The 14343-nt window shown below is 28.8% G+C and overlaps 1 protein-coding gene across 1 annotated transcript in view; it reads left to right on the forward strand.

The window, feature by feature from the left end:
* The window catches only part of LOC123296560 (titin), a 175143-nt gene that overhangs the window by 13275 nt on the left and 147525 nt on the right, over nucleotides 1–14343 (forward strand). The gene's annotated exons all lie outside the window — the stretch shown is intronic.

Consider the following 14343-nt stretch of genomic DNA (forward strand, 5'->3'; position numbering starts at 1 on the left):
TATTTCGTAAGTTTTTGGTGTGTTTTTGTTCATTTTTAAGTTTTAAGGTTTTTAAATGATTTTAAATGTAACGATAGCTTTACTTGATTTGTAAGTTAAAAATAAATTTTTCAGTGCAGCTGGAAAATTTTTTATATTCTTTTAATATTAAACTTCAATCAAAATTTGACACTTGAGACGACCTATTTAATCAATTATTAAGTATTAATCGCAACTCGCTATCGCTTGACCAAGAAGAGTTAGACTGCCAGCTCGAGTAACAGAAAAACAATCAATTTTTTACAGTTTTCTTGTTATGAGCTGACAGAAGTTTGATGCTTGAAGCCTCTTCTCCTCTGTGCATCAAACGGATGAATCGATGTTAGTCAGTTTGGTTAATTTGTTCGATTGTGTCTATGCTCAATGAAAATATGATCAGTCTTTTGGATTAAACTGTCTTCTTTGTTGGGTAGGAATCTATAGAAAGTAAAATGTTCATGTGCTAGATGGAGAAACAGATTTAAATTTCTTGTTTACCAGCGCTCTTTTTTTTTTTTAACAATATAAGTTTTTAGCACTCAAGGATTTTGTAATATTTTAAGAGACATATAATTTTTGATTTATTTAAGGAATTAAATTTCGATTTTTTTCCCAATATCCTAGTATGAATTAGCTAATCGTAATTACTCTTATAGTATATGTAACGATCTGCACGGCGTGCGAATTGGTAACGAGTAAGGATTGTCAGTACGTGGTAAGCGAACAAAAAATGATCTAGGAAATTGGGGAAAAATTGAAATTTAATTCGAAATATCGCAGAGTTCTCATTTATTATCGTTGATAATGTTAATATTTTAATTTTTTATTGTTTCTATTGAATTTTTCGAAAAATGATCTCCGTGTATTTCAAACTTACATAATTTGGATATAAATAAATGGGATTCAAATTTTAATTTAAAAAAACAAAAAATGGTTTGTCTAGTCGTTGATTTTTTTTTTCACAATGGTATAACTTTGCTCAAACTTGTTTAATACTTAAAACTTATTTTAATTATAAAAAGGAAATTGATTATTGAAGACAAATTAAGAAAATTTATTTTGCCATTATTATTTATCTTTAAAAGTAAAGCTAGTAAAATGCCAATATTTATAATTTTTGTATTTAAGAATTTTGTGTGTGTTTTTTATATTAAAAAAATATATATTATTTTATTGATTTTGAATTATTTGTTGCATTTTTATTATTTTTTGCATGGCTTTTTGTGTAATTATTTTTAAGATTGATTTATATAACAAGGTAAGTGAAATGTTCCATTTAAATATGTTAACAAATGAAATTTATAAATTTTAAAAAGCCCCCGACAAATACGATTTTTTCCTTGTTACCCGATTTTTGGAAACTAAGCTATAAAATGTTTCCAATCAAGTCGGTTCGACCGTTTAGCGGCTACGATGCCACTGAGAAACACACAGACGCACAGATAAACACTATAACTTATAACACTCCTTCTTAACTCAATATCAAAGTGATGGCCAAGGACATCAGATGAGATGAAAAGGATACTTAGAGAGCTATCATTTTTTGGGACAAATTTTTGGAAACATTTTAATTCAAATTGAAATCTTTGAGTTGAGTTTGCTATTTTGATTTATTATTTTGAATTACTTTATTATTTTACCATTTCACTTCTCGAAATGAATTGAGTCAGGTTTATTTGACCATTCATTTCCAGAGTAATTATTTATATGTTAAAATTATATGTCATGCCTTTTCTGTCATCGACAATTTTTTAGTTTTTTCGGGAAAACTAATCTTGCACTTGAAACAAAGCTAAGAACACTCTCCGTTTAATTACCTTTTAAATGAAACAAAAAAAATTAAAATCGGTTCATCCGATCAGGCGGTAAGATGCCACAGACAGACAAACACATAGACACATAGCGGTCAAATTTATAACACCCCTTTTTTAGTTCGGGGGTTAAAAAAACAACGTATTTGTTTTTCTATAAGTAATTTAAATCACCGACGAATTTTTAATTAATCCAGGCGAGATTGGTTATAGATTTTTGTTGACTGTATTTCAGTATTTTATTTATTTTGAGTTACTGAGGTCCCATGAGATTAATTCTATCTAAACTTGGATCGGAAATGGGTACACATTAACCAACTGTGAAATCTGGCATCTGGATTGGCAGGCCATATTCTTACCTATATTTAGTTTGCAACAAATCTTTTTTAGATTTTAAGTATGTTAACTATATGCAGTACACATTGTATTCATGTTCTAATACTTGCCATCATTCAGAAATCAATGTATGCATACAACAATCACATTCTATTGCCTATTGTTATATTAATTTTTACCAATTGTTCATTTTATTCAAATCGATTAACAGTTTGAGTATCTTCTTACTCGTTTTCAGTGAATTTACTGATATTATGTCTGTTTTTCTATATACAAAAAGGAAAGTTATATTTAAATTTTTTGAATGGTAATTTTCGCTAAAATAGGAGAGAAACAGCCTCTCTTCATAGCAGTACTATTCCTTTACACTGTGTATTTTTTTGAAAATTTATTAAATAGCTGTCGAAAACGTGTGATGATAAAATATGAGTGGTGAATCGCACAAGATCGTAATGTACCATGGGAGCACACCCGAATGGACCTAGGATTATCTTCACCTTTTGTGCCTGAAAGTACTAGCTTCAACATGTACTCTTCCAATTTACAGACTAAAAGTTTCTCATACGAGTATTTTCTTTTACAAGCGTCTTGAAACAGCTTACATTATTATTTTAAACGACTCAGGGTGAATAAGACTTCTTTTTCCACTTATAATACATTCACCGATACTTGATTAGTTATAAAAGTGGTATCATAATGTCGTCAGTTTCATGGGTAAAATTTTTGTCTTTTCAAATTTTACCTTCTCAACATCGTACAATTTGTTTAAAATTAAATTTTGCCTAAAGTTAATACTCACTATTAAGCAATGATTTATATAGAATTTGCATTAAAAAATAAACAGTAGTCAACTTGTTAAAAAAACCTTATAATGGAAGAGCCAGGCCAAAAAATATTCGATGAATTTACTAAAGCTGATCATTTGAGGTTTGGTTATAGTAGTTGTGTACACACACAAACTCAGTCAAGCGAACGATAGAACAGGGATCAGATATATGCAATCGAAATGGTTAAGTTTTACGTAGTAAATTTTCAGCTTTAGAAATAAATTTTTCTAAAGCTGAAAATTGTTATACAGATTGTATATTGCATATAAATAACACATGATTGTCAGTTAGTTAGGTGTTAGAACAGCGCTGGTCAGTCAGTCCATATTCATGAACAATTTTTTTCGAAATTATGTTCACTTTTTAGCTCTGGAACCAAATGTCCTACTAATGTTGCTCACCGGACAGATCTCTTACCAGACAAGCAAAGTGATTAATTAATTAATTTAAAATATGAAAAATTTGCATAAATATTGCACTAAAATTATCCTTTTTCAAATATAACATTGAAGTAATTGCATTTACAGAAGCTAGGTTTCTATCTTTGAGAGGGAATTCAAACTTCTACATTTACCTTTCGATTTTTCTTTCTTTGTTCTTTGTTTATAATTGATGATCAAGCAAAAGAGCTTATAAAACAAGGTTGAAAAACTTGATAAGATAAAATTTTTAATTTGAGTCTAAAAAGTTGATTTTAAGGTGTGGTTTGCACAAAACGTGTTAAGAATTTTGAGCTGGAATGTTTGAATTTAATTATATAGGTTCTTTTTGTATAAGGATTTACAGAAAAGCTTGATTAAAATAATTTTAAATTGAAAATTATCGATAATAACTTTTATAAATAAAAATGATACATAATATGGAACAGATTTGAAATTTTCAAAGTTTTCAATTATAAAAATATCTATTTTCAGCATCAACTCTAATATAAATAATGGAAAGGCATTCATATACATATAATTTTCTTAAAATAAACTAAAACACAGCAGCAGCCACCCGTCGTTATAGAGTCTCTGTTTATTGTAAATAAATATAAAATAATAATATTCTGTTTATAATATATTTCTGCAAATTATTTGAAAGAAAAAAGAAGAAAATTTTTAAAAGTTCTTATTAAAACTTCCTATACATTAAAAATATGCATATTAAATTTCGCTATAATTTTTACTTTTGTGATAAGATTAGTGTAAATTAAGTCATTTTATATCAAAAATAAGACTAGAAGGACGACAAGTATAGAGGAGAGTAATCCTGATAGCATCCCTTAACTTTAAACAGTGGAATTGCAACATTGCAATTTGATTTACAAATATTTTGTATAAAGTAAAGCTGCTTTTTTGGTATGTATGCTGCTTGTTTTGGTATGTTATTTAACTAAGTTTTGCAAGCAAAAAAAAAGGTTGTGCCCTAAATTTTCGGAGTTTTTCTAGTTTTTTACATATTAGGCAAGTAGCAAACATTTTTTTGCTTGCAAAACGTAGTTTCACACTTCCTTAAAGAGTCAAAATAATATACCAGAAAAGCAGGATTACATCGTCTTCCGGCCGCCGTTTTCGAAAAAGTATTTTCTAGAAAACTTTGTTTTCTTGTTCTTTTCTAATTTTTTTTATTATGCTCACTAGTTGAAGCTACCAACAAATTTCCGTCTCCCTATCTTTTATATTTTTTTACAAAATGGGCACCAAAGTGTTGTCCTAATTTATCCCTTCAAGAGAAAATAAAGATGTTACGAAAAATTGTTTCTAACAAAAGTTGTTAATTTTTTTAAAAGAAATATTTTTTACATTTAAACTATCTCTAACTGTTTAAAATAAGTAAAACTCAAAATTTTAACATTTCTGGAAACCCTGTATTTAAAAATGCAGACAAAAAACTTGTAGAACATACATTTTCTATTTACCAAAATATTCATTACCACGTAACTATACGATATTACAATTCTTTGTTTTTCGGATCCAGAAAGAAAATATATATTAACATTTACTGGAATATAACTAGTCACTCGGAAGCCTTAATTGTGTCTATATTTCTAACAGTCCGACTCTGTGATCAAGCTGAAAGATGAGAATCAGTGATATAGTTGCTAACTTATATAAAATAGGTTTGACAATTTCGAAGTGAAACCAGAAGCTTCACCATTTTACATGACGAAGCCCAAAAAATTTCCCGAATTATCGAGAAACTATAAAAAATTCACATATAAATTATTAAACACTCAAGGTATAGAAGTCCATTTGCCAACAAATTTCATAAATATTAGTGAAAACTTTCACAGTAAGCTAAAATAATTGTTTGAAAATATCTCAATAATTAAATAAGTTAGGAAATTTGATAAAGGTATGGTATTCAATGACCTTTTTTGTGGACTAAATATTTATGATATTATTTATATTTATTTAACAAATTTTATTTTGCGTGGGTGGGGCCAAAAGGATATTGCTAAATAGTTACAAATGCTAAAGTAAACTTAAACAAATATTTTACACATTATTATTATATAATTCTCACGTGATCGTAAAATTTTTTTGCAATAAATAATTTAGATAATGGATAATTATTAGTTCATATAAATATGTTCGCAATATGTTTTATTATTAAACTATTCAAAAAAAATCAATTTAATTGAGCGTAACGATTATTATGTTACGGTTTAGTAATTATACTCAATGTAAATTATATTTAACAGGTACCTCAACTAATATTAATGTCTCAATCTGATTAGAGCCATAATATGTTTTTGACACCCTACTGTGTTCATTCTGTCATTGTATTTTGATAGTTCGAATTCAATTTAAATATGAAATTATTTCAATAAAACTAAACAAATCCAAGACACAACAGATTTAATCGAGTCGTTTGTGACATTGTAGCTCCCATATGGACTAACCGATTTTGTAATTTGATCGGGAGTGTTCATTATAGCTTTGTTTCAAGAAATTTTGCTCAGCCGCTTAAAGATAGTCACCTTTTTATTGATTGTTATCCGGGTATGGAACCCTAAACTCGAACTTAAAACTCTAAGAATACAATCGATCAAATTAACTTTCAATAAAATGCAAAATCTGTTCACCCGTTTAGGAACTACGATGCCACAAACCCAGGTCTGTGATTTTGATTTTTTATTGCGTTTGAAAGGTAATTTTATCGAGAGTATTCTCAGCTATGTTTCAAGAAAATCTGCTTTGCCGTTTCCAGATTATCACCTCTTTTCTACTCTGTTCGATTACGGAATCGTAAACTCGCACTTGAAATACAGCGATGACCACTCTCGATCAAATTACCTTTAAAAAAATCAAAATACGTTTATCCGTAAAAAAAAAACAAAATTGGAGACAAAATACACAGATCCATGGATACGTTAAACTTATAACACTTCTCTTTTAAACCGGCAGCTGAAATTTGGTAATTTTTATGATTGACAAACAATTTGCTTGTGCCATTTTATTATTTGCTGAATACTTCCACATATGAGACGAAGTATTTGCTGAATACTTCCTCATCAATATTTTAAATATCAACTGCTAATAAATCAAAAATATGAAAGAAGCATCTTGTTATACCGTCAAAAAAAAGCAATTTTTGGCCTATTTGTTTGTCTGTTAGCCCGCCTTTTTACTGTGCCGTAAACTTCATACGATTATATTGATTATATTGGTAATATTGGTAGTTTTACTATTATTTATTTTCTACTTTTTAGTTCAGCTAGCTACAAAAGCGTGTTTTTTAGTTTTTTAAATTATTTTATTAATTGATATTATGGAATCTTATATGCGCTTCCACCAGAATTATATGATTTATTTATATTACAAAATCGTTATTCTTGAAGATTTTGTGCAGTAAAATTAGACAAACTTATCGAATTATGTATTTTTGTACGGTCCTTGATCATTGTGCGAAATTTGAATTCAATCCGACGTTTTGAAGTGGGTGAATATCACGTTCAAAGATTCCGATACATAGATATATAGAACAAGCTAATAACAATGTGTTAAAAAAACGAACTTTGTTGCTCCTAGTCTACTAGGATTACGCCAAAGAATACTTTGTTTTTTTTTTTTAATCCCAAATGTTGAAGCTACCTACGAATCTGCAACTATGGAAGAGATTTTATTTTGAGCAAACTGCCGTACATATAAGAGACTATCACGTAATTAAGCAGAAAATTTTGAGTTAAATGCCAATTTTTTTTCTATTGTTATAAAATTTTAATTGACTGTATCGAAATAAAAACAAGTGAAAACAAACAATTGACTGAGTTAATTGTTGAAATACCATGCATAGTCAGTGTTGATTTCTTTATCACATTACACATACATACATGTCACACATACATAACTGATAATCAAGTATAGTACATATTATAAAATTTCCGCCTAATTGGCCCACGGGTAAACAGTGATGTTTACGAAAAAATGTTTCAAACAAAAGTTGTTTAATTTTTGATAAGGAACATTTTTTTACATTTAAACTTTTGTTCTATCTCTAACGGTTTACAAGATGGGTACTAGACCCAATTGACCTATGATGCTCATTTACGAACTTGACCTCACTTTTTACGTCCTGAGTACGCTGTAAAAATTTCAGCTCGATATCTTTTTTCTTTTTTGAGATATCGTGTCCACAGACGGACGGACGGACGGACAACCAGAAATGAACTAATTAGGTGATTTTATGAACACCTATGATAAAATTTTTTTCCTAGCATTATTATTTTTAAGCGTTACAAACTTGGGACTAAACTTAATATACTATGTATATTTCATATATACATGGTATAACAATAAACGAATTATTTTTGTTGTTGAAAGAACCATTTATTCAAGAAATAATTTTATCGATAAATTTGTCGGTACCGTATTGATTATGGAAGTGGCCATGAATGGTCGATTCGTTCGTTCGATCGTTTTGTACACATATACTGAAACGAATATGTAAAAATATTTTAATGACGTTCGTATTATATACAAAATAATATCTATATACATACATTAACTATAAAGCAGTTATTTATCGAATGATGCGGAATTATCTTCGTTAAAGCAAAAATCTGGTTATATCGCATACTATATATACAATAAAATTTTACACACATGCATTGATAGAACTTTAAAAAATTTTGGTGTGAATTATTAACTTAACCTCTGTGTATTGGCATAAATACTGGAAATCGGTTGGTTCATTTCTAAAAAGACATATCCTGTAACTTTGGATTTTAATTATGGTGAGCCCATGCAGGAATTTATAAATTTGGTTCTCCTGGATAGTTTCAAAAATTGTCTCCGGCCGTTATTCAAAATCTATCAATAAAGACCTTTTCGTTCTAATTACGATTCTTTGCCGGGAGGACCTTTGACAAAATACTTTTTTTTTTAGTCGATCAGTATTTCACTAACAAATTTTGAAAGTTTGTTAATCTATCCTAATCTTTAGAGAACAAAAGAGGCGTGAGTAACCGACAACAACCAAGCTGAAAGATTCGTCACCTTTTCGCCGCCAAACGCTTAGCTTTCACCCCGCGTCTGATCCTTTTCTCTACAACGTGCGATGCTTGCTAAGTGCATACCTACTTACACAAATAACGCTCCTAGGCACAAACCTATTTTTCCGTAGAGATAATCCATCTTTGGGAGAATGGCTATGTTTCATGAAAATTTGACGTTTAAAAATTTTTTGATTTCTCATAGTTTTTGAGAAAAATTAAACATTGAAAATTATCTTTTTGATAGAAACATGAATATTCTCAACGCTTCCAACATAATTAACAATTGATTTCATTTCTTTTAAAGCGCTTATTAAATTAAAGCGCTTTAAAAAGAAATACCATTAATTTTTTCGCAACTATATCTTTTCAAAATCAAAATCTTTGGAAAAAGGCGTTTTCAAAATCATGCACTTCTTCGTCTTACAATTCAATTGGAAAAACCAATTTTCATAAGTTATGTTTATTCAAACTTAGATTTCCCAAGATTATATTCATAGTCCTTGGTTTTAAACGGTTTCCTGTTTTGCTTCGGGAGTTTTTAAACTTTATTATAGGTTGAAGCTTTATATTAAATATCAAATAAATGAAAATTAAGTTATTCCATTTCCATTTTTTTTGTCTGTTGTAGTAGTCATTGGCAACACAATATGAAAAAAATACCACGTAGTTTTCTAACTGTCGAAAGGATTCTAAATTCTTAAAAATTAACCTTTCGTTAGTGACAATCTTCATGCCATTTTGCGCTTGGCGCTTTAACAAATAGCTTGGCGCTTTAACAAATATTAAATTAATCATGTTCATATGCTCATTCAACTCAATCACCGTTTTTAGATCGCCAAGTTCAAATCAACGCTTACAAATTCTAAGGTACAAACCTTCGTTGTAGTCTGTATACATAGAGGTTAAAAAAAATCATCTACTTCTCTGGCCGTATATTATAGAGCTGTTGATGATTACCGCGTACGTAGAACAGCCCGTGTTTATATGGAATCACATAATAATCTGAAAAGTAGCTGCAGCATAATATTATACACAACACATATACAAGCGCTAGTTGATCGCGATGTTGTTGTGAGGAAAGTCGTCAACCTACCGCCCGTCGCGAAACAATTGAACAACAATCGCGCATACAATAATATAACCGTTTTTATATAAAAACATTAATCGCGCATAATGTGTATATACTAATTTTTATTTTCTACATAATTTAAAGAGAGAGATAGAGAGTTTGTATTATTTCCCACAAACAAAAATCCCGGATATTTGTGATTAAAAGTTTCCATCCTCCGATTGTTGTTGTCCGTTCGAAAATAATGAAATACGAAATTTAAAAAAAAAAAAAAGTGTTGTTGTTTTGTACATTGTTAGAGTTATGGAAGTTAAAGGCGATACAATAGATGGAGCTGTTCCTTCAACGAGTGTGGCCGTTGATGTGGGTGGTGCTAGTGGTGAATCTTCTTCACAAACAACGCCCGTTAAAACAACAATAATTAGTACAATTGCTGTACAAAGTGGAAAAGCGCGTCTTGTTATTGCGATTTTACATGTAAGAGAAAAATAAATGAATATAATTGTTGACATATAATAACAGTAGAAATCTGGTCCTAGCAAACCCTGCCTGATAAACAAATTAAAAATTTGATTTGATTTCATAGTTTTTCTACTAGTTAAGAGAAAAATTTTTATACAACATACATACAAAGGGAAAGTTTTAAAAAAGAATAATTTCACCGAATATTGTAAAATATTTTTGATTGTAATAAATGAAATCATCAAGGCTGAAATTTTGGATTCTGAGTCCGAAATTGAAAATGTCAAGATACTGGACGATGGGAAATTACGTAGGAGGAGGGGTTCTAGCATAAGCGATAAAACTAGTTTTCAGTAGCTTAAAGTAGTGTAATATTCGCCTGACCTATCCAACGCATAGGCTTACTTGAAATGCAAATTGCCCTTTATGAATAAAACTGAGGTTTGGGGTAATTTAGAATATGCCTTTAGTGTAAAGTTTTTCTAGTGACTTTTTTCTGCAGGTGATTATCACGCCATTACCATTGTCTAGGGTAAGGTAAACTTTAATGTCGTTTAAAGTTTTTTCCAACATTTTTGAGAAAGATATAATAAACTTTGAAGAGGTTGAAAATTTAAAAATGTAACAATATTTTCCATAAAATTCTAAAAAAGTTGATATAACAGAGTGAGCACTGTTATGTATTTTGTTTGGGAACTGGGTCCCGTAACGTTATTAAAAAAAAAAATGAAAACCCAATTGACCTATGTTACTCATTTACGAACTCGACCTCACTTTTTACGTCCTAAGCACGGTATAAAAATTTCAGCTTGATATCTCTTTTCGCTTTTGAGTAATCGTGATGACAGACGGACAGACGACAGACGGCAGACACACGACAGATAAGCAGACAGACAGACAACCGGAAATGGACTAATTAGGTGATTCTATGAACACCTATACCAAAATTTTGTGCATAGTATCAATATTTTTAAGCGTTACAAACTTGGGACTAAACTTAGTATACCTTGGTATATTTCATATACATGGTATAACTATTATCATGAAGGGCTTACTACGATCGGTTGTTGAATAAGAAGTGTTGGTTGATTGTATTCAATCAATAAAATCAATGCACACAAGTAATGTAATTAACACAATTGTTTAATGAGTTTGCTAAGAAAATTCTGTTATGGGCAAAGGAATTTTGTTTTTGTCACATACTTAATTAATTTACATTAATTATTTGAATATCCGAAGTAATTGTTACAAGAAGTTGATTTCTTTTTATTTATTATGGGAAAATTAAATGAAAAATTCGTTAAAGTCTTGATCCAATTAATTTTGATTAAAATTTCATGGAATCGATAATTTGTTGTAGATTTCTTTTAATTCCAACGAAGCAACTGAAAATGCCAAGGCAGTCGTAGCTGAATATATACAAAAAAATTCGAGGAGCGCATTTGAAATCATATCTTCTAAATCATTTAGAATTAATTAATTCTAAATTTTTGTATTTTTCAATGTAATGTACATATTTTCAAATACCCATACAATACCAAAATTTCTAATCTCTTCTGTTAGTAGAATTTAACGATTGTAGCTCCTGTTATTATCAATCAGGTAAGTCGGTTAGACGGCTTATTCGGAAATGTCGCAATATACAAATTTATCAAGTTATAAATGATGAAAAACTGTAGTCAATTAAATTTAAATTTTTTTTGAGAATATTCAAACTTTTTATCAATAACATAATTTGCATAAATTTTCGTTTTTCGACATAAGAAAAGTAAAAAAATTAAGGATTTAATTTAATTTAATTTTAAATTCCTTTTTCTGAAGAAAGTTGTAGAGAAAGTTATGAACATAATCTGAATAGGAAATAATCTTTAAAATCGCTAAACATAAGCACACGACCTTGAAATAACAAAAAAAAAATCCCTTCAAAATTAAAATATAGAAACCTTTTTTTAAAGACAATTTTTAATTTTATTTTTTCTGAAACTTTTTTATGAAATCATCCCACTGCATAGATAGTTACAATTATTATGTATTAAATTGGAACTGACGTTATTTCAAAAACATTCGAAATAGTCAAACACCGTCCTGTTTTCAAATAGTTTAGTGCGCTATTTTTATAACATAAATAATGAATACTTCATTTTATGCATTTTTCTACATAAAAATAATACATTATTATCCTCGAATGTGTCAGTGTTAATCGTTCACATGTGCCATGACGATAGGGTTCGGTAATTAACTTTATATTACTTACATGATATGTGTGGTGAGCGATTTGTAACATTTCTCATCATGCTAATGTTCAAATGTTTTCTTTTCAGTCATTTAGTTACAAACTAGGCCCCTATTTATTTTGAAAGTTTATACACTACTTAGGAAAAAAGGAAAAAAAGAATAGCTTTTTCCTCTAAAATTCATTTTTATGGGAGAGATCTGCAAAGCACAAAATTTATGAAATTTAACTAGAAAAGGGCCAAAGATTAAAATTTTAAAAACTGTTATATCTGCTGAGAAATTGACGTGTGATTATACTTTAAACAAATAATGAACAAAGTATTCTGACATCTAATTTTAAAGATATTTCTTTAGATGCACATTTATTACCTACAGAACATTAAAAACAAAAAAGAAAGTTATAAAAAATGGTTTTCATTACTCATACGGACAAATCAATTCAACAAAACATGATTAATAATTAAATTTTTTTTATATCAATTTTTTTTTCGAGTGTTTTATTAATTTATTATATCACAATAAGAATAATAATAATACTAATAAAACGTTTTCAATGAAATTTAATTTTTAATTTTAATATTTTTATAATTAATTTTGTTTTTTTTTCCGATGGAAATTTCGAAATATTTATTAAAGTAACATTAATGTAATGTGTTTTTTTTTTTCAATTTGAAATGATGTGTGGTCCATATTTCGGAATTGAAATTTTAATTTGTCAGTATCAGTTTATCTGCAGTTCATCGTGCGCCAAAACACTTTGAAAGATACGAACTGAAAATTTTAGATTTATTTTTCAGACACATAACTATATGTCTCAAAATATTCATATTAATGGTTAGAAAATTGACGTATTTCTAAAAAGTAGAAAGCCTTATAACAAATTATGACTGGCGTTATTATGTCGCTATTCGTTGTGTGCGTAGTCATGGTAGGGACAATAAAATCGATGCCAGCGCAGCGCTTCCAGTGAAAATTTTGGAGTTAAAGGGGGCTGTTATGACTAATTTGCAATTCTTTACATGTTAATGTTATAGAAATGTCAAATTAAAATTATTGAAAAACACGAATTAATTAATCTTAATGCATTAAAAATTGTGAAAATAAGAAATCAAATTGAACAAATATTATTTTTCAAATGTAAATTATCATAATTATTTATTTAAATTTGTGAGACAATAATATTAAATTTTAAATGTAAGTTTTAAATGCAATCCATACAATTATATATGCATCCATACAATTCTATAATTAAAGTAGTGTATTGTTACCATGGAAACGAAACTTACGCACGGAGCGAATAACTCGATGCATTAAATAAGTATAAATTAAAAAAGTCGTAATATTCATGTTGGCTAAACTAGGCAGAATTTTTAGGTTTGAACGGTATCTTTCGGAACAAAGTAGTTATTTAAACATACCTCTTAACATATCAAACTTATTTGTCATATTCGTTATGACTCGACATAAATAAACCATACGAAAAATGGAAATGGTGGAAGCGCAGATAATCTTTTAATATTGAAAAAATTCCTTTTCTGTATCATTTGCAAAATACAAATTTGACATTTTATTATGATTAAAGCAAATGAAAACAGATCAGTCACGTTTGTTTTCACTTTCTCCGGATGCTGGTTTGAATCTATAGTACAGGAGACGGTATAAGCCATATTTTCTATGAAATTTTATAGATTGATAAACACGCTTATGATAGCTTTTCTATCGTAAAATGTTTATGGCTATTTTTATTTCAATTCATTTTAAACTAATTTACTAGAAAGGACAGAATAAATGTCTTCTTCAATGCGTTTAGTTTCTATGGTTCGACGATTATATTAAATATGTTTGTTAAAATTGAAAAATCAAGGCCATATTAAAAATAGTTAAGCATCCTGTCAGATGAGAAAATAATTAATACTTTCTCATAAATTACTGTATAGGTTGCTTTGGTAAATATTACCTATATAAATGGTAAAAACATGCAAGAATACTCGTTTACTGCTCTTAGCAAGTTCCCTGACCAAACTACACAACAAACAAACTATAATTGTTTTGCTATATAAAGCATATCTTACAATGAATGTATATATGGCCATTATACGGTTA

This window comes from Chrysoperla carnea, chromosome 3 (genome assembly GCF_905475395.1).
Source record: "Chrysoperla carnea chromosome 3, inChrCarn1.1, whole genome shotgun sequence".
In the NCBI taxonomy this organism is placed as follows: Eukaryota; Metazoa; Arthropoda; class Insecta; order Neuroptera; family Chrysopidae; genus Chrysoperla; species Chrysoperla carnea.